Raw genomic sequence first — 17,104 nt, 5'->3', positions numbered from 1 at the left:
AGCACATTTTTGGGGTGTGGGAGGAAACTGGAGCACCCAGAGAAAACCCACGCAAGGACGGGGAGAATGTGCAAACTCCCACAGGCACTGGCCCAAATCTATGTATCTGCACAGCAAACAGTGATAGTCACTGAGCAGTCATGTTGCCTGTCAGCTGGTCCAGTTTAAGTGTACACTAACGACGTGAAGCACTAGGCAACTCTCGAGGCAACATCCAAGACCAGCCCTCGCATGACCCACCGCGTGTATGCCCCCTTGTTGGACAACAAGGCAGACTGAATCACCTGTGGATTAAAAGAAAAGACATGAATAAACATGCACAATTTATACAGACATTCACGGAATCCCCAGAATTTCAGAAGTAAGACAAGTGAACCACAAAATATGTTGGAATGTCCATAGGAATCAATTGATTCCCAGGAATGCCCCAAGGCTCTTGATCCTTATTTAGAACAGTTTCCTGTATCCCTCCATCTTTAGTCCACTCATGTGCCTATCTAAGTAAACCTTAAACAATCCTAGCGTGCCTGCCTCCACCACCTTACTTGGCAGTGCATTCCAGGCCCCCACAACCCTCTGCGTGAATAACCTCCCTTTAACATCCGAATTATACCTCACCCCCCCCCTGCCCTCACCCTAAGCCTGTGGCCCCTTGTAATTTTTGTATCCAACCTGGGAAAAATCTTACCATTGTTCACTCTGTCTATACCCTTCATAATCTTATACACCTCTGTTAGATCTCCCCTCACTCTCCGTCTTTCTAAGGAGAACAGCCCCAATTTGACCAATCTCTCCTCATAACTCAGTCCTTCAATACTAGGCAACATCCTGGTAAAACTCCTCTGCACTCTCTCCAGGGCCTCCACATCCTTCTGGTAGTAAGGCGACCAGAACTGGACGCATTACTTCAAATGTGGTCAAACTAACATTCTATACAACTAACATTAGATGCCAGCTTTTATACTCTATACCCCTCTGTATAAAGGCAAGCAAAGAACAAAGAACAACACAGCATGGGAAACAGGCCCTTCGGCCCAACGAGCCCATGCTGCCATCTTAACAATGTGTTTTTCCTCCTCCACCCTTGACCCATGTCTATGTTTATGGTACCCCCATTGAAAACCAGATTAAGGGGAGAATAATTTAGGGACAATTTGTTACACCAATCAGCCTAAGAGCACATCTTTGGGGTGTGGGAGGAAACCGGAGCACCCGGATCGTAGGAATGTGCAGACATCCTTAGCCATCTGGCTCATCGAGGCTGGGGTACCATCCTCATACTCAACAGCTTCATCATAGAGTGGAGGGTCCATCCCAATCACCTGACCAGGGAAGTAGGGGTTGTAGTATTGGCCTTCCCGGAGACTGGTACCATCAGGAGGATCACAGTAACCAGTAAGCAGAGTGAAGACATAATCCTCACCACCATGTCTGGCATTTGCAACGAGGGTGAGATCAGGTGGTAGAGATCCATTATTCGCTGCTCTTGCAGCCTCAGAGTTGGGGTACAGTTGAGGGAAATAATCAGACAGCGTTCCAGGACGAGTGAACATTTCTCCATTTTCATCTGGTCCATCCAACACTTCAATCTCCTCAGCTAGAGCCTTGGCCTCTTCCTGTGTGTGAGTTTCTCCAACCAAGTTTTGAAAAGCCACACATTACACATTGTGACAGGCTGCACAGACCTGCTTGTATACCTGATAACCACAACGAACACTGACGAGCATACCATAAGCCCTCTTCGCCACTTTCTCCACCTGTACTGCCACTTTCAAGGACTTGTGTACTTGCACCCCAAGTCCCTCTGCGTTTCTATGCTCTTAATAGGCCTACCATTTATTGTATAACTGCCCCCTACATTATTTCTCCCAAAATGCATCACCTCGCATTTATCTGGATTAAATTCTATCTGCCATTTCTCTGCCCAATATACCAGCCTATCTATATCCTGCTGTATTGCCTGACACTGCTCCTCACTATCAGCAAGTCCAGCCATCTTCGTGTCATCTGCAAACTTGCTGATCACACCACCTACTCCTTCTTCCAAGTCATTTATGTATATTACAAATAGCAAATGTCCCAGTACTGAGCCCTGCAGCACACCACTAGTCACAGACCTCCAGCTAGAAAAAGACCCTTCCACTGCTACTCTCTGTCTCCTGTTACCAAGCCAGTTCTCAATCCATCTAGACACCTGTCCTTGTATCCCATGAGCCTTAACCTTTTCCACCAACCTACCATGAGGGACTTTGTCAAACGCCTTACTGAAATCCATATAGATGACATCAACGGCTCGACCTTCGTTGACCGTTTTTGTCACCTCCTCAAAAAATTCTACCAGATTCGTAAGGTACGACCTCCCCTTTACAAAGACATGCTGCCTATCACTAATCAGATTGCCATGCTCTAAATGCGTATACATCCTATCCCTAAGAATCCTTTCCAACAATTTCCCTACCACTGACGTCAAACTCACCGGCCTATAATTACCCGGGTTATCCCTACCACCCTTTTTAAACAACGGTACCACGTTTGCTATCGTCCAGTCCTCTGGGACCTCACCTGTGTCCAAAGAAGAAACAAAGATTTGCATCAGAGGCCCAGCAATTTCATCTCTTGTCTCCCTAAACAGCCTAGGATAAATGCCATCAGGCCCCAGAGATTTATCAGTTTTAATACTGCCTAAAAACCTTAACTCTTCCTCCCTCATAATAGATATTTCCTCCAACAAGTCTACAACTCCCTCCAAGACAATACTGGACAACAAGTCTCTCTCCTTCGTGAATACTGATGCAAAGTGTTCATTCAGGATCTCCCCCATTCCCTCGGACTCTAAGCATATTTCCCCTCCTCTGTCCCCAAGAGGATCGATTTTTCCTCTAACCACCCTTTTGTTCCCAACATAGGAGTAAAATGCCTTTGGATTTTCCTTAATCCTATCTGTCAAGACCATTTCATCCCCTCTTTTCATCCTTCTAACTCCCCGTTTGAGTTCCCTCCTACTGTCTCTGCATTCCTCCAATGCTCTCTCTGTTCCCAGTTGCTTGGACCTACCATATGCCTCTCTTTTCTTCCAGACCAAGTCCTCAATACCCCTAGTTATCCATGGCTCTCTAATCCTACCTTTCTCATCCTTCCTCTTAACCGGTACATGTCTTTCCTGCAACCTTTTCAGTTGTCCCTTAGAAGACTCCCACGTGCCAAACGTGGACTTACTCTCAAACAACCTCTCCCAATCTGTATCTATAAATTCCTGCCTAATCTAGCTGTAGCTAGCCTTCCCCCAATTTAGCACCCTCCTCTTCAGAAAGCACTCATCCTTTTCCATTAGTATCCTGAAGTAGACAGAATTGTGGTCACTGTTTGCCACATGTTCCCCTACTGTAACCTCGACCACCTGACCAGGCTCATTTCCCAGAACTAAATCCAGTATAGCCCCCTCTCTAGTCAGGTTAGCTACACACTGCTCCAAAGACCCTTCCAGTACACATTTTACAAATTTCTCCCTGTCCGGACCCCCAGCTCTAGGCACCCCAGGGAGAATAAAGTCTCCCACTACAACAACCCTATTTTTTCTGCACCTATCCAGAATTTCCTTACATATACTTTCTTCCATTTCCCGCGGGCTATTGGGTGGCCTATAGTATACCCCTAGCATAGTGACTGCTCCCTTCCTATGCCTAAACTCCACCCACTCATTTCCTGACTCCTCTAAATTATCCTCCCTCTGCACCACTGTAATGTACTCCCTAACTAACAATGCCACTCCTGCACCTCTTTTTGACCCTCCTCTGTCACTCCTGAAACACTTATACCCAGTCCTGCCCTTATTTTAACCACATCTCTGTCACTGCAAACACATCTAAATTCCCTGCAAACATTAAGGCCTTAAGTTCATCCGTTTTACCCGTTACGCTCCTCATGTTAAAACAGACGCACTCCAGACCTCCAGGCCCACTCGGATCCTCCTTCTCCCGGATGATTTTCCTCTCGTCTAATCTTACCCTGTCACCCAACTTGCTCCCAATCCCAGTGCCTACTGAACTATCGGTTTCATCCCCACGCCCCCCCCTCCACATTAGTTTAAACCCTGCTGAAACACTCCAGCTAACCTCCCAGCTAAGATATTCATGCCCTTCCTATTTAAGTGTTCCCTATCCCTCCTATACAGGTGCCCTTCCCTCACGAATACTTCCCAATGATTAACAAATGTAAAATCCTCCGTCTTGCACCAATCCTTCAGCCACGCATTCAGAAGAAGGATCTCAGTATTCCTAGCCCCACGGTCACTAGGCACTGGTAGCAGCCCAGAGACTGCCACCCTGGAGGCCCTGCTCTTCAGCCTGGCACCCAACTCCCTAAACATCCCCCTGCTCTTCCTTGCTACGTCCTTCTCACCTATATAAGAACATAAGAACATAAGAAATAGTAGCAGGAGTAGGCCATCCAGCCCTTCAAGCCTGCCCCGCCATTCAATAAGATCATGGCTGATCTGTCGCTGCTCAGTTCCACTTTCCCGCCCTCTCCCCATAACCCTTAATCCCCTCTCCTATCAAAAACCCATCAACCCGCGTCTTAAAAATATTTAGCGAGGCAGCCTCCACCACTTCAACGGGCAGAGAATTCCAGAGATTCATCACCCTTTGAGTGAAGAAGTTCCTCCTCAACTCCGTTCTAAACCGCCCCCCTTTTATTTTGAGGCTGTGCCCCCTAGTCCTATTGTCTTTTTTGAGTGGGAAGAGTCTCTCCACCTCTATCCTATCCATCCCATTCATCATCTTATATGTCTCAATGAGATCTCCTCTCATTCTTCTAAACTCTAACGAGTACAAGCCCAGTTTATTCAGCCTCTCCTCATAGCTCAACTCCGGTATCAGCCTAGTAAACCTCCTCTGCACTCCCTCCAAGGCCAAAATATCTTTGCGCAGGTGCGGCGCCCAAAAATGCACACAGTACTCCAGTTGCGGCCTCACCAATGCCCTATACAGCTGCAGCAAGACCTCCCTACTTTTATATTCAATCCCCTTCGCTATGAAGGCCAGCATCCCATTCGCCTTCCTGACCACCTGCTGCACCTGCAAGCTGGGTTTCTGCGACTCATGCACAAGGACCCCGAGGTCCCTCTGCACCGTCGCCTGCTACAGTTTTTCGCCCCGTAAGTAATAGTCCTTCCTACCATTCTTCCTACCAAAGTGACCACCTCACACTTGCCAACATTAAATTCCATTTGCCATTTCCTGGCCCATTCGCCCAGCCTATCTAGATCCTTCTGCAGACTCTCCACACCCTCCGCACAATTTGCCATTCCCCCAGTCTTGGTGTCATCAGCAAATTTCGACACTCTACACTCGGTTCCCTCCTCCAGATCATCTATATAAATGGTAAAAAGCTGAGGCCCCAGCACCGACCCCTGGGGCACTCCACTAGTCACCATCCGCCAATCCGAATATGCACTATTACATCAGCTTGTTTCCCTTTGCCCTTCAATATTCCTTCTACCCTCTCTGAAACATACTGTACCCCTGCTCCAGGGAGGCAGACTACCATCCTGGAGTCTCGCTTTTGTCCACAGAACCGCCTATCTATTCCTTTAACCCTCCCATCCCCCACCACTATCTCACTTCTAGTCCCCTTCCTTCCCTCTAAGGTGTTTTGTCCTCCTCTCTTACCTCCGGAAGATCACCTCCCCCATTTGTTGCCCTTCCCTTGATGTTTTGGGAGCCTATCACTGGGGTAGTCTTTGGAACATGACTCTTTTTCCCCTTCCTAACGGTTACCCACCTGTCCCCGCCTTAGGCCCTGGTATCTCCACTTGACTATGCTTCCTATCCATTATTGCTTCGTTCTCCCTTACTAAAAATACATCCTCAAGCCGCAGCTCTAACTCCCTGACTGGGTCCCTCAGACGCTGCAGCTCCAAACTTGACTGATCCCTGAGATGGAAGGGTTTTCTTATGAAGAATGGTTGACTGGGTTGTGTCAAAATCCATTCTAACTTAGAAAAATAAATGGTCGTCATAGAAATCCTACTGTGCAGAAGGAGGCCATTTGGCCTATCGAGTCCGCACTGACAACAATCCCATCCCAGGCCCTAGCCCCGCAAGCGCCACAGATCTAACTCATTAATCCCTCTAATCTACACATCCCGGGACACTATGGGCAATTTAGCATGGCCAATCAACCTAACCTGCACATCTTTAGACTGTGTAAGGAAACCGGAGCACCCGGAGAAAACCCACACAGACACAGGAAAAATGTGCAAACTCCACACAGGCAATGACCCAAGCTGGGAATCAAATCCTGGTCCCTGGAACTGGGAGGCAGCAGTGTTAACCACTGTGCTACCATGCCACCAACAACTTACCTTATTGGTGATCTTCTTGAAACATGTCAGATCTGAAGAGACTGATATGATGGGCACAGAATGATATTGCCTCTTGGGCACACTAGAACTAGAGGCACAGTCTAAGAATTAAAAAAATATATAGTGATAGCGGTAGGGAGAATCTTTTCCTCTGAAGGTCTCTAATCTGCAGTTCTGTTCTCCAGAAAGTAATGGACGCTGAAAGTATACCTTCAGTGTAATGAATTGGGAGGTGCAAAGAGTGGGTGGGGACGGCAGAGGTTATGGGGGTGGGTTGCTGTGGGGCGCTCAACCTGAGTGTTTGAAAATAATTATACTGAATTTAGAAGCATTTTTTTCTAACCTTTACAGAGTGATATTAGTGCATAGCTGGCAGAACCATTCGAAACGATTTAATTCGATTTGAGATCCTTCCCAGTGCAGCTCAATTGTTCAGATGAAGTTTGCGCTTCTGGACAATGTCCAGGTGAAGCTTCACCTCTAAATTTCGGAGACGAATTCCGCAGCGCATCTTTGGGGTACCCTCAAACCTGACGTTCGGAAGCCGGGAAGTTACCGGGCCATTATCTTCATTTATTTATTTTTAAAATATTCTCATTTTTGCCTAACGTTACCTGTTTCTACTTTCTGTGTTTGCTTCGATTCAAAGTTTTGCTTTTAGCACTACCGTTTAAATAACATGTTCCTTTTGCTTCCATTTCAGAAATTTACACAATTCGCGATCTTCTCAGTAACGTATCAAGTTGATTCGTAATGCATAACGCTCGTAATACGATTTTAACAATTACTTGGAAGGGTGGCATGTTATTATTTGTTATCTTCCTTACATTTCATTGAGCACTTTGAAAATTATTTTCTATAGGTAACACCATTTAGCTACAGATGCAAGTGTTCATCGTTGCGTTGAAATGGCTACATTTTATAAGTCAAAATTTTCCATTTTTTTCTTCCCGTTACTTCCACTAAACGATAACAAATGTTGATGATGTTCATAGAATATATGTGTTGGGCGAATATTTGTTGTAGAGTCATAGAATGTTTACAGGCTGGCTATTGCCCACGTTGGCTCTCTGAAGGGACAATTCAGCTTGTCCCACTCTATTCGGTGCTGCATTTTTTTTCTTCATCAGATAATTATCTGATTCCTTTCCGAATCTATTTTTCCCATTCCCTCAGAAAATGCATTGTAGCGCCTAAATGTCATAATCATAACACCTTGGTCCTTTTGTCAGTTACTTGAAATTGGTATCCATTGGCTCTTGATACCTCAAGCAGTGGAATACTGTTCAGTTTTGCATGATTTTGAAAACCTCCATTCAATCTGCTTTCACTTTATCTGCTCCGAGGAGACTACCAGCTGAAATGTACCCACGTCAGTAAAATCCTTCATCTGTGGAAACACTCTCTTAAACTTTACTATAGTAGCTTCCTATCCTTGTAAAGTTGTGACACCCAGGAACGGAGTCAGAACTACACAGAAACATACCTAGGAAATGAAAACTGGAGTAGGCCATTCGGCCCTTCCATCCTGCTTGCCATTCATTATGATCATGGCTCACGATCAAATTCAATATCTTCAACCTATCTTCCCCTTCCATATCTCTTGGTTCCTTTACCCCCAAGAGCTATAGCAATTTCCTTCTTAAAATCACACAACATTCTGGCCTCAACTACATTCTGTGGTAGTGAATTCCAGATTCACCACCCTCTGGGTGAAGACATTTCTCCCATCTCACTCCTAAAACCTCCAGCTATGACCCTTTGTTCTGCACTCCCCCACCATCGGGAACATCGTTTCTGAACCTATCCTGTGTACTCATATTAGAACTTTGTAAGCTTCTATCAGATCTCCTCTTACTCTTCTAAATTTTAGTGAATATAATCCCAACCAGTTCAGTCGTTCTTCCTATTGCCATCCCAGGAATCATCTTGTTAAAGCTTTGCTGCACTGCGTCCATAGCAAAATCATCCTTACTCAGATAAGGACAGCAAAACTGCACACAATTCCACCGCACAGAGGAAGAGTAGGAAAGCAGTGCAGGGGCACCTGCAGTCGCCATCTCCCTCCAAATCAGATATGAAGTTTTGGATACTTTTGGCATACATGGCTCACCAGGGGAAGTGCAGCAGCCAGTTTGTGGCACAGTGGTTGACTCTGCCGCACAGGAAGGCAGGATAAAGTATGGCAGAGCTATTGTGATAGGGGTTTCAATTGTAAGGGCAATAGACAGACGTTTCTGCAGACGCAAATGAGACTTCAGAATTGCATGTTGCCCCTTGATGCAAGGGTCAAGGATGTCTTGGAGTGGCCGCAGAGCATTCTGGCGGATGAGGGTGAATGGCCAGCTGTGGTGGTGCACTTAGGCGCCAACGATATGGGAAAAAAACAGAACGAGGTGCTACAAGCTGAATTTAGAGAGTTAGGAGTTAAACAAAAGTGTAGGACCTCAAAGGTAGTAATCTCAGGATTGCTACCAGAGCTACGTGCTAGCCAGAGTAGGAATGTCAGGATAGTTTCAATGAATACGTGGCTTGAGAAATGATGCAAGAGCGAGAGATTCAAATTCCTGGAATATTGGAAGTGGTTCAAGAGGAAGTGGGACCAGTACAAATCGAAAAGCCTACACGTGGGCAGGACTGGAACCAATGTCCTAGGGGGAGTGTTTGTTGATTGGTGAGCGTTTAAACCAGTGTGGCAGTGGGATAAGAACTGATGCAGGAAGTCAGACAGAAGTAGAGTAGGGACAGAAACAAAAGTCAGTTAGGGGAGAAAAAGTGGAAAGCAGAGAAACCAAAGACAAAAATCAAAAAGGGTCACTACAGATGACAGAGACTGTGGAGAAGTCAGTGAAAGGGTCCAGTGAGGATAAGAGAAATAAAACACAGGCAGAATGTACAATGCATGAAACGACAGATCGTCTGAGGTGTGTTCACGTTAACGCAAGGAGTGTGAAAGGTAAGGTGGATGAACTTAAAGCTTGTATTACTGCATGGATCTATGGTGTCGTGGCAACTACAGAGACTAGAATGAAAGAAGGTAGGACTGGCAGCTTATCATTCCAGGATTTTGATGCTTCAAGCGAGATAGAAGGAGTGTCAAAAAAGTTGGGCGTGGTGCTTTACCGATTAGAGAGTGTCACAGCTATACGGAGGGAGGACACCTTGGTGGGATCATGCAGTGAAGCTATATGGGTAGAACTCAGGAACAGGATCGGTGCAATCACACTGTTGGCATTGAACTACAGACCTTTCAACAGCCAGCGTGAAGTAGAGAAACTGATATGTCAACAGATTGTGGGATGATGTAAAAACAACATTTTTGTTGTGATGGACGATTTTAACTTCCCCAACGTAGACTGGGATTCTTTTGGTGCCGGGGCTTGGATGGGACAGAGTTTATTCAGTGCGTCCAAGAGTTCTTCAGGCAATACTCAGGAAGGGGCTATGTTTGACCTAGTTCTGGGAAACGAGAGTGGACTGGTGATTAATGTCTCAGTGGGCGACTATTTTGAGAATAATGGTCATAATTCTATAAGTTTCAAGGTACTTGTAGAAAAGGACAGACGTAGCCCCAGAATGAAAGTACTGAAGTAGGGGAAGGCTAACTATAACAGTATTAGACAGGAGCTAGAGAATGTTAACTGGCAGCTCTCTTGAGGGTAAATCCTCACCCGATATGTGGGAGTCTTTTAAACGTCAGTTGTTAACAATTCAGAACAAGTATGTCCCTGTAAAGATGAAGGATGAAAATGGCAAGATTCGGGAACCCTGGATCATAAGCGAGACTGTGAACTTAGTGAAAAAGGAAAAGGAGGCATAAATAAATTATAGGAAATTGAAAACGGATAAGGCAGTTGAGGAGTACAAAAATAGCAGGAAATATCTTAAACAGGGGCTTAAGAGGGCAAAAGGGGGCCATGAAATGTCCTTGGTCGGCAGGATTAAGGAGAATCCCAAGGCTTTTTATCTGGATGTGAGGAAGAGGGTAGCTAAGGAAAGGGTATGTCCATTCAAGGGCATGGACGGAATTTGTATGTGGAGCTAGATAAGGTGGGTGAGGTCCCTAATGAGTACTTTGCATCAATAGTCACACAAGAGAAGAATATGGTGGATGGTTAGTGTAGAAAGAAAGATGTTGACATTCTAAGCCATGTTGAGATAAAATTCAAGGAGGCATTGGAGATTTTGAAAAAATTCGTTAAGGTGGACAAATCCCCAGGACCAGATAGGCTTTATCCTAAAATACACAGAGAAGCAAGGGAAGAAATTCTTGAGGCCGTGATCAAAAGCTTTGTATTCTCTTTTGTCATAGCCAACATACCAAATGACTGGAGAGTAGCTAACACTGTTCATTTGTTTAAGAAGGGCAGAAGAGACATTTTGGGAAATTACAGGCTTTTGAGCCTTATATCAGTGGTGGGGAAAACCTTAGGGACAGGATGTATGCACATCTGGAAGTGAATAGGTTCATTAGCAATAGGCAGCATGTGCGAAGGGGAGGTCATGTCTCACAAACTTGATTGAGTTCTTCGAGGAAGTAACAAGAAAAAAAAGTGACCAGAGCAGAACAGTGATCATTGTATACATGGACTTTAGTAAAACCTTCGGTAAGGTTCCTCATGGCAGACTGGTACAGAAGGTGCAGTCATATGGGATCCGAAATGAGCTGGTAAGATAGAAACAAAACTTGGGCATAGAACGCAGAATAGCAGTGGAAGAAGCACTTTTCTGACTGGAGGTCTCTGACAAGTAGCATTCCATAAGGATCAGTGCTGGGGCCTTTGTTGTTTGAAATACTTATAAATGGTTTGGAGGAAAATCTGGGTGGTCTGTTTAGTAAATTTGCAGATGACACCAAAACTGGGGGAGTAGCAGACAGTGTGGAGGATTGTCAGAGGATACAGCAGGATATAAATCAGATGGCAGATTGAAATGTGAGGTGATGCAAATTGGAAGGTCTACTGCAGAAGGAATGAACAGAGTGAATGGTAAAGCCTTCAGAAATATTAACATAAAGCGGGATCTGAATGTGGAAATCCACAGTTCCCTGAAGGTAGCAACTACGGTGGACAACGTGGTCAAGAAGGTATATGGCATGCTGGCCTTCATCAGTCGGGACATTGAGTATAGGAATTGAAAAATCACGTTGCAGCTGTAAAAGACTTTGGTTGAGCCACATTTGGAGTACTGTGCACATTTCTGGTTGCCACACTACTGGAAGGATGTTGGTGCATTGGAAAGAGTGCAGACGAGATTTGTCAGGATGTTGTCTGGTTTGGAGGATAAGTGCTATGAAGAAAGGCTGAACAAACTTTGATTGTTTTCATTGGAGATTCGGAGGATGAGGGGCTTGAATCTGATCGAGGTTTACAAGTTAATGACAAGCTTGGATAGAATGGATATTTAGAGTCTTTCCCCCGTGTCGAAGGTTGAAATAAATACTCTGGGGTGTAGTTTGAAAGTGAGAGGGGAAAAAAAAGATGTAAGGAGCAAGTCTTTTTCACACAGAGGGTGGTGAATGCCTGAAACGTGCTACCGGAGGAGGCGGTGGAAGCAGATTCTATAACAACATTCAAGAGTCATCTGGATAGACACATGAATATGCAGGGAATAGAGGCATATGGATCACAAAGAGGCAAGAAAATGTTTGATTAGAGAGGCATTTGTGTCGGCGCAGACTTGATGCGTCGAAGCACCTGTTCTTGTGTTGTACTGTTCTCTGTTCTTTGTTCTCTGTAAATGCAGCCTTAACAAAACCCTACATAATTATAGTAAAACATCCCGATTCCGAAACTCAAATCATCTTGCTATGAAGACCATCCTACCATTTACCTTTTTTATTTCCTGCTGTAACTGCTTGTTTACTTTCAATGACTGATGCATGAGGACTCCAATGACTCGCTGAGATCAGCCTCTTTCAAAGTACACCCATTCAAATAACGATCTGTCTTTCTATTTTCCTACCTCCATGGATGACATCATATTTATCCACATTATATTCCATCTGCCAAGCATATGCCCAGTCACTCAGTCTGCACAAATCACGCTGAATCGTCTCTGCACCCCCCTCGCAGCTCATCCCCCACCCCCGCTCCCGCACACCCAACTATCTATCATCTACACATTTGGAGGTTTAACGTTTCGTTTCCTTGCCCAAATCATTAATATATAATGTGAACGGTTGGCGTCCTAGCATACATCCCAGATGGCATTACGCTGGTTTAGATCAAAGCAATGTTTTATAAGTGTTAAGTATACAGCAATAATTTTGCTTTGTCACAGTTGAAATGTGATAGAATATATACAAATATATATTGATCTATCAGAGTATTTTACAATGCCATTTTTTTCTGTGCTGTTAAAAGCGGAAAATTGCTGAACTTACAAAGGATTCCTGGAGCCAGATAATTCCTTGCAACAATTGCAAGTAACAATGGCCAAGGGGCAAGGATTCTGGCCCGACTAACTCTCCACATGGTGAGACCTTCATAAACCACAACCTCCAATAATAGTGTTGATGCTTAAAGTGTTAGCAATCCTAACAACACGGGTTGAATAAAGTGAGCGACAGTTGTTAAGCCGAAACCAATGTTTCCAATAACAAAAAGGAACCCCGATTGTAATTAAACACCTAGAATCATTCTTTAGGAATACGCATTCTATGCCGAACATCGGAGAGACATGCCACATGGCCTCCCCAAGTTGCACTGTGAAACTTGTTGAAACTTAACTCCGGCACTTCCTGCTTGGCGAGCAAACTGAATAGAACTCCAAACAAGAACTTACTGACAAAGAGCAAAGAAAAGTGCAGCTCAGGAACAGGCCCTTCGGCCCTTCAAGCCTGTGCTGGCTTGCTGGTTACCATCAAGCCATGCTGGCTACATCAAGTTGGGGGCAGCATTAAGAACTCTGACCTACACCAGGTTTGTCAATGCTGGAACATCGGAAATCATGTCTCCAAACTAACCCATGCCATATGCTTTCACCTGTCATGCAAGTCGCACTCCTGAAAGACGACGCATTTTGCTATCAGCCAACCTCCTCGCAGAAGGAACATTCCAGTTAACTCATGATTCTGGATCCTGGACTGATGTGTATGCCATCAGGCAGGACGCCTTGAGCAAGTTGCCTCACACTCTGTTTTACTGATAAACATTATTTAAAATAAGTCACTGCTCTAATAAATTCACGAGCACGCGTATGGAGCTTCATTCCTGTTAACCATTTCATCAATGACTCGACAACACCCTAAGATACAAGCGGTGGGAATTTATTTGAACTCAGTTTCTATGTATGTACATGTTCAGAAAGGCGATTCGTGAAAACAATTCTTGAGGTGACAGAAAACGCTGTGTGCATTGAAGACATTCACCGGCTAAAGCTATGCCACAATAATTTGCAAATACGACCTACTTTGTAATGCACACTAATTAATCATTTTGTAACTAATATCTGTTTTGCTTTCATAGCTGCGAAGATCCAAAAGACAGAAGGTGATGCATCATCGATGCCTTAACTTTATTTATTCATCCTAAGGTGCAAAAATCATTGGGGAAACCAGTATTTAATGTTCATCCCTAACTTCCATTGAGAAGGTGATCCTGCCATTCATATGCTGAAAGAAAACCTGAAATTCTATTAGGAAGGGAATTCCTGGATCCAGCAACAGTAAAAGAACACCAGAGAGGGATGTTCCGATACTGTAGTTACTGGAAGTATAGTAGGAGGTAGATAAATCATCAGGGCCAGCTGTTGAAGGAAGAAATAACCGATGCCCCGAGAATCATTTCCGAATCCTCAGTAGAAATATTTATGGTGCCTGAGTACGAGAGGTCTGCAAACGTTTTACCGTTATTGAAAAATGTCTCAAAGTTTATGCCAGAACAAAATAGACTGCTGAGTCTGACTTCAGTGGTGGGCAAATGATTGGAAACAATTCTCGCAGAACGGCTAAAGTAGCACTTAGTAAAGTACAGACAGATCAGGGATAGTCAACATGGTGTTGTTAAGCAGGGATTGTGTCTTACTAATTTAATAACATTTTTTGAGAAAGCAACAAGGATGATTGATGAGTGTGTTGCTGTGGATCTTGTCCATAAGGATCTTTGACAAAGCTCCATATGGCAGACTGGTGAAAAGAGTGAGATCTTATGGGGTATGGGGGAAGAGGATAGTTTGGAATCACCATCGGTGGAGTGACGGGAAACATAGGGTAATCATCAATGTTTTATGAATGGAAAGCAGTTTCTAGTGGTGTTCCACAGGCAACGTTGTGGGGATCTTTAATGTCTGTTGTATACATTAATTATTTAGAATTAAATTAAATGCAGCAGCATGATTGGGAAATTTGTAGATGAAGAGGGTAGCTGTCCTGTCCAGAATGATATCCATGGTTTGTTTGAGTGGGCAGGGAAGTGGCCAATGGAATTCACCCTGAGGTAAAGTGAGAAACAATGCATCTAAGAAAGGCAAAAAACAAAGGAATACGGTATAAATGGGAAGATGTTAAGAAGAATTGAGGATGTAAAAGACACAAGTGCAGGTAGTACGTCCTTGGAAGTGACAAGACAGGTGAAAGGGTGGTCAAGATAGCATCTGGAATGTTGTCCCTTATTGGACGAGGTATTGAGTACAAAAGCATGGATGTAATGATGGAACTGTATAAAATGCTGGTTGGGCCCCAGCTAGAGTTTTGTGTTTTCTTCTGTATAGCACATTATAGCAGTGGCCTAACCAGTAATTCATACAGTTCCTTCAGTACAGGAAGGACATTATAGCTCTAGAGGTAATGCAGAATGGGGCAGCACAGTGGCACAGTTGTTAGCACTCTACCTCACAGTGTCAGGGACCCAAGTTTGATTCCCAGTTTGTCAGTGCCACTGTCAATGCAGAGTCTGCATGTTCTCCATGTGGCTGCGTGCGTTTCCTCCAGGTGCTCCGGTGCCCTCCCAGTCTGAAAGATGTGTTGGTTAGGTGCATTGGCCATGCTAAATTCTTCCTCAGTCTATCTGAACACACACAGGAGTCGGATGACGAGGGGATTTTCATAATAACTTAATTGCATGTTAATGTAAACCGACTTGTGACACTAATAAATAAATTTAAAACTTATAGAAGATTTGCAAGAATATTGGCAGGGCATGAAAATTGCTGAAATGAGGAGAGATTGGATAGGCTAGAATTGTTTCTCTTAGATAAGTGGATGTCAATGAGTGACCTAATTAAGGTGTACAAAATTATGAATGGCCTAGGCAGGATATATAGAAAATATTTGTTTATCCCTTGCTGAGGGGTTGATTATCAGGGAACATAGCTTTAAGGCAATTGCTAGAATGATTAGAAGGACATCAAGGAAACCTTTTGTCAACCAGAGGGAACTGGTCATCTGTTATTCACTGCCTAAATTAGAGCTTGAGGTTGAAACACTCCAAAGGTAATCAGGCCTGCATCAGAAATGCTGTCACCTTCAAAGTTATAGTGCAGGTGGGAAAGTTGGATTAAAATGTGCAGTTTCTTTTTTCTCCTTTTGGCTGGTGCTGAATGGCCTCTTTCTGCAGCATATCCCTTGCATAGTTCAATTGTTAGAATTCCCAGTGCCTGACTTATCCCTGTAGCCACAACATTTATGTGGCTTGTCCAGTTTCTTCCTGGTCAATGGTAACCCACTATTACTAGTACAGTTTTCAGCGATAGAATCAATTGCTTGTCAAGGGGAGATCATGAAATTCTCAGTTCTTGAAAATAACCATTGCCTGGTGCACAACGCATGCTTACCACTCATCAGCCCACATCTGATTATTTTTCAGGTGTTACTACATAGGGAAAACTTTAGTATAGTAGCGCATGTATTGGAAGGCTTTAGGGGAAGAATGAATTTGATTAAATCAAATAAACAGTCAGAGTGCCAATACATTATCGTGTCTCTTCTGCAAGACGGAAAGTTGCGAATGAATAATTTTTTGAAGTAGATACGGGAAGTTCTGCCAATTATACAATTATTAGAATGGATGGTTTTAATTATCCCCATATAGACTAGAACGAAACGCGGCTGGTTATTCCTGCTAAATGTACTTCGAGTTTTCTTTCGTGTTATAATAAACATTTTAAAATGTGCAATCTTATTCATTTTTTTGTTTCTATTAGGGCCACTTGGGAGTATAATTCTATCATGTCGCTTGTCCCCACGGGGGTCATAACATAATATCGTTGCTGCTGTATCTCTCTTTTCCTTGCTCAATCGCCATTCCCCTGTTCTATTCCACTCCCTTTCATTATCTCTCCCCTTTTAATTCTGCATCTTTATTTGTCCTTTTCCCACCCTTCTCGTTTCTCCCAGTTGTTTTTGAGATTTATGAATGGAATAATAGAGAACTGTGTTGACCCAGGAAGGGAGAGATTAAATGAGCTACTTAAAAATAATGGTAGGTTGGGTTGATTGGTCATGCTTGGCACAGCTATAATGGAGTCGATGACTATTGCAACAATCAATCACTTCTACTTAATTAATAAGATTCCATCAGTGGCGGACATCTTTGGGAATTATTGGTTTAAAATGACTAATTTTCCACAGTTAGAGTTGTACGCTTAAAATATTTCAAGCCTCAGATTACTCAAACGCTGCATTCTGAGGCATTGTCTGGCTGTGGAGTCGCACATTCTCTCCGTGTCCGTGCGGCTTTTCTGCTGGTGTTCCCACAATTCAAAGATGTGCAGGTTAGGTGGATTGACTATCTAAATTGC

At 43.9% G+C, this 17,104-nt stretch overlaps 1 pseudogene; it reads right to left on the bottom strand.

Moving 5' to 3' along the window:
• Positions 1-1,166: 1,166 nt before the first annotated feature.
• LOC145348675 (cytochrome c1, heme protein, mitochondrial pseudogene) lies at positions 1,167-1,727 on the bottom strand (annotated as a pseudogene).
• Positions 1,728-17,104: the final 15,377 nt, after the last annotated feature.

The sequence above is a fragment of the Carcharhinus amblyrhynchos genome, chromosome 9, assembly GCF_965287045.1.
Source record: "Carcharhinus amblyrhynchos chromosome 9, sCarAmb.v2.hapA, whole genome shotgun sequence".
In the NCBI taxonomy this organism is placed as follows: Eukaryota; Metazoa; Chordata; class Chondrichthyes; order Carcharhiniformes; family Carcharhinidae; genus Carcharhinus; species Carcharhinus amblyrhynchos.
This window is presented reverse-complemented; position numbering and strand designations above follow the sequence as displayed.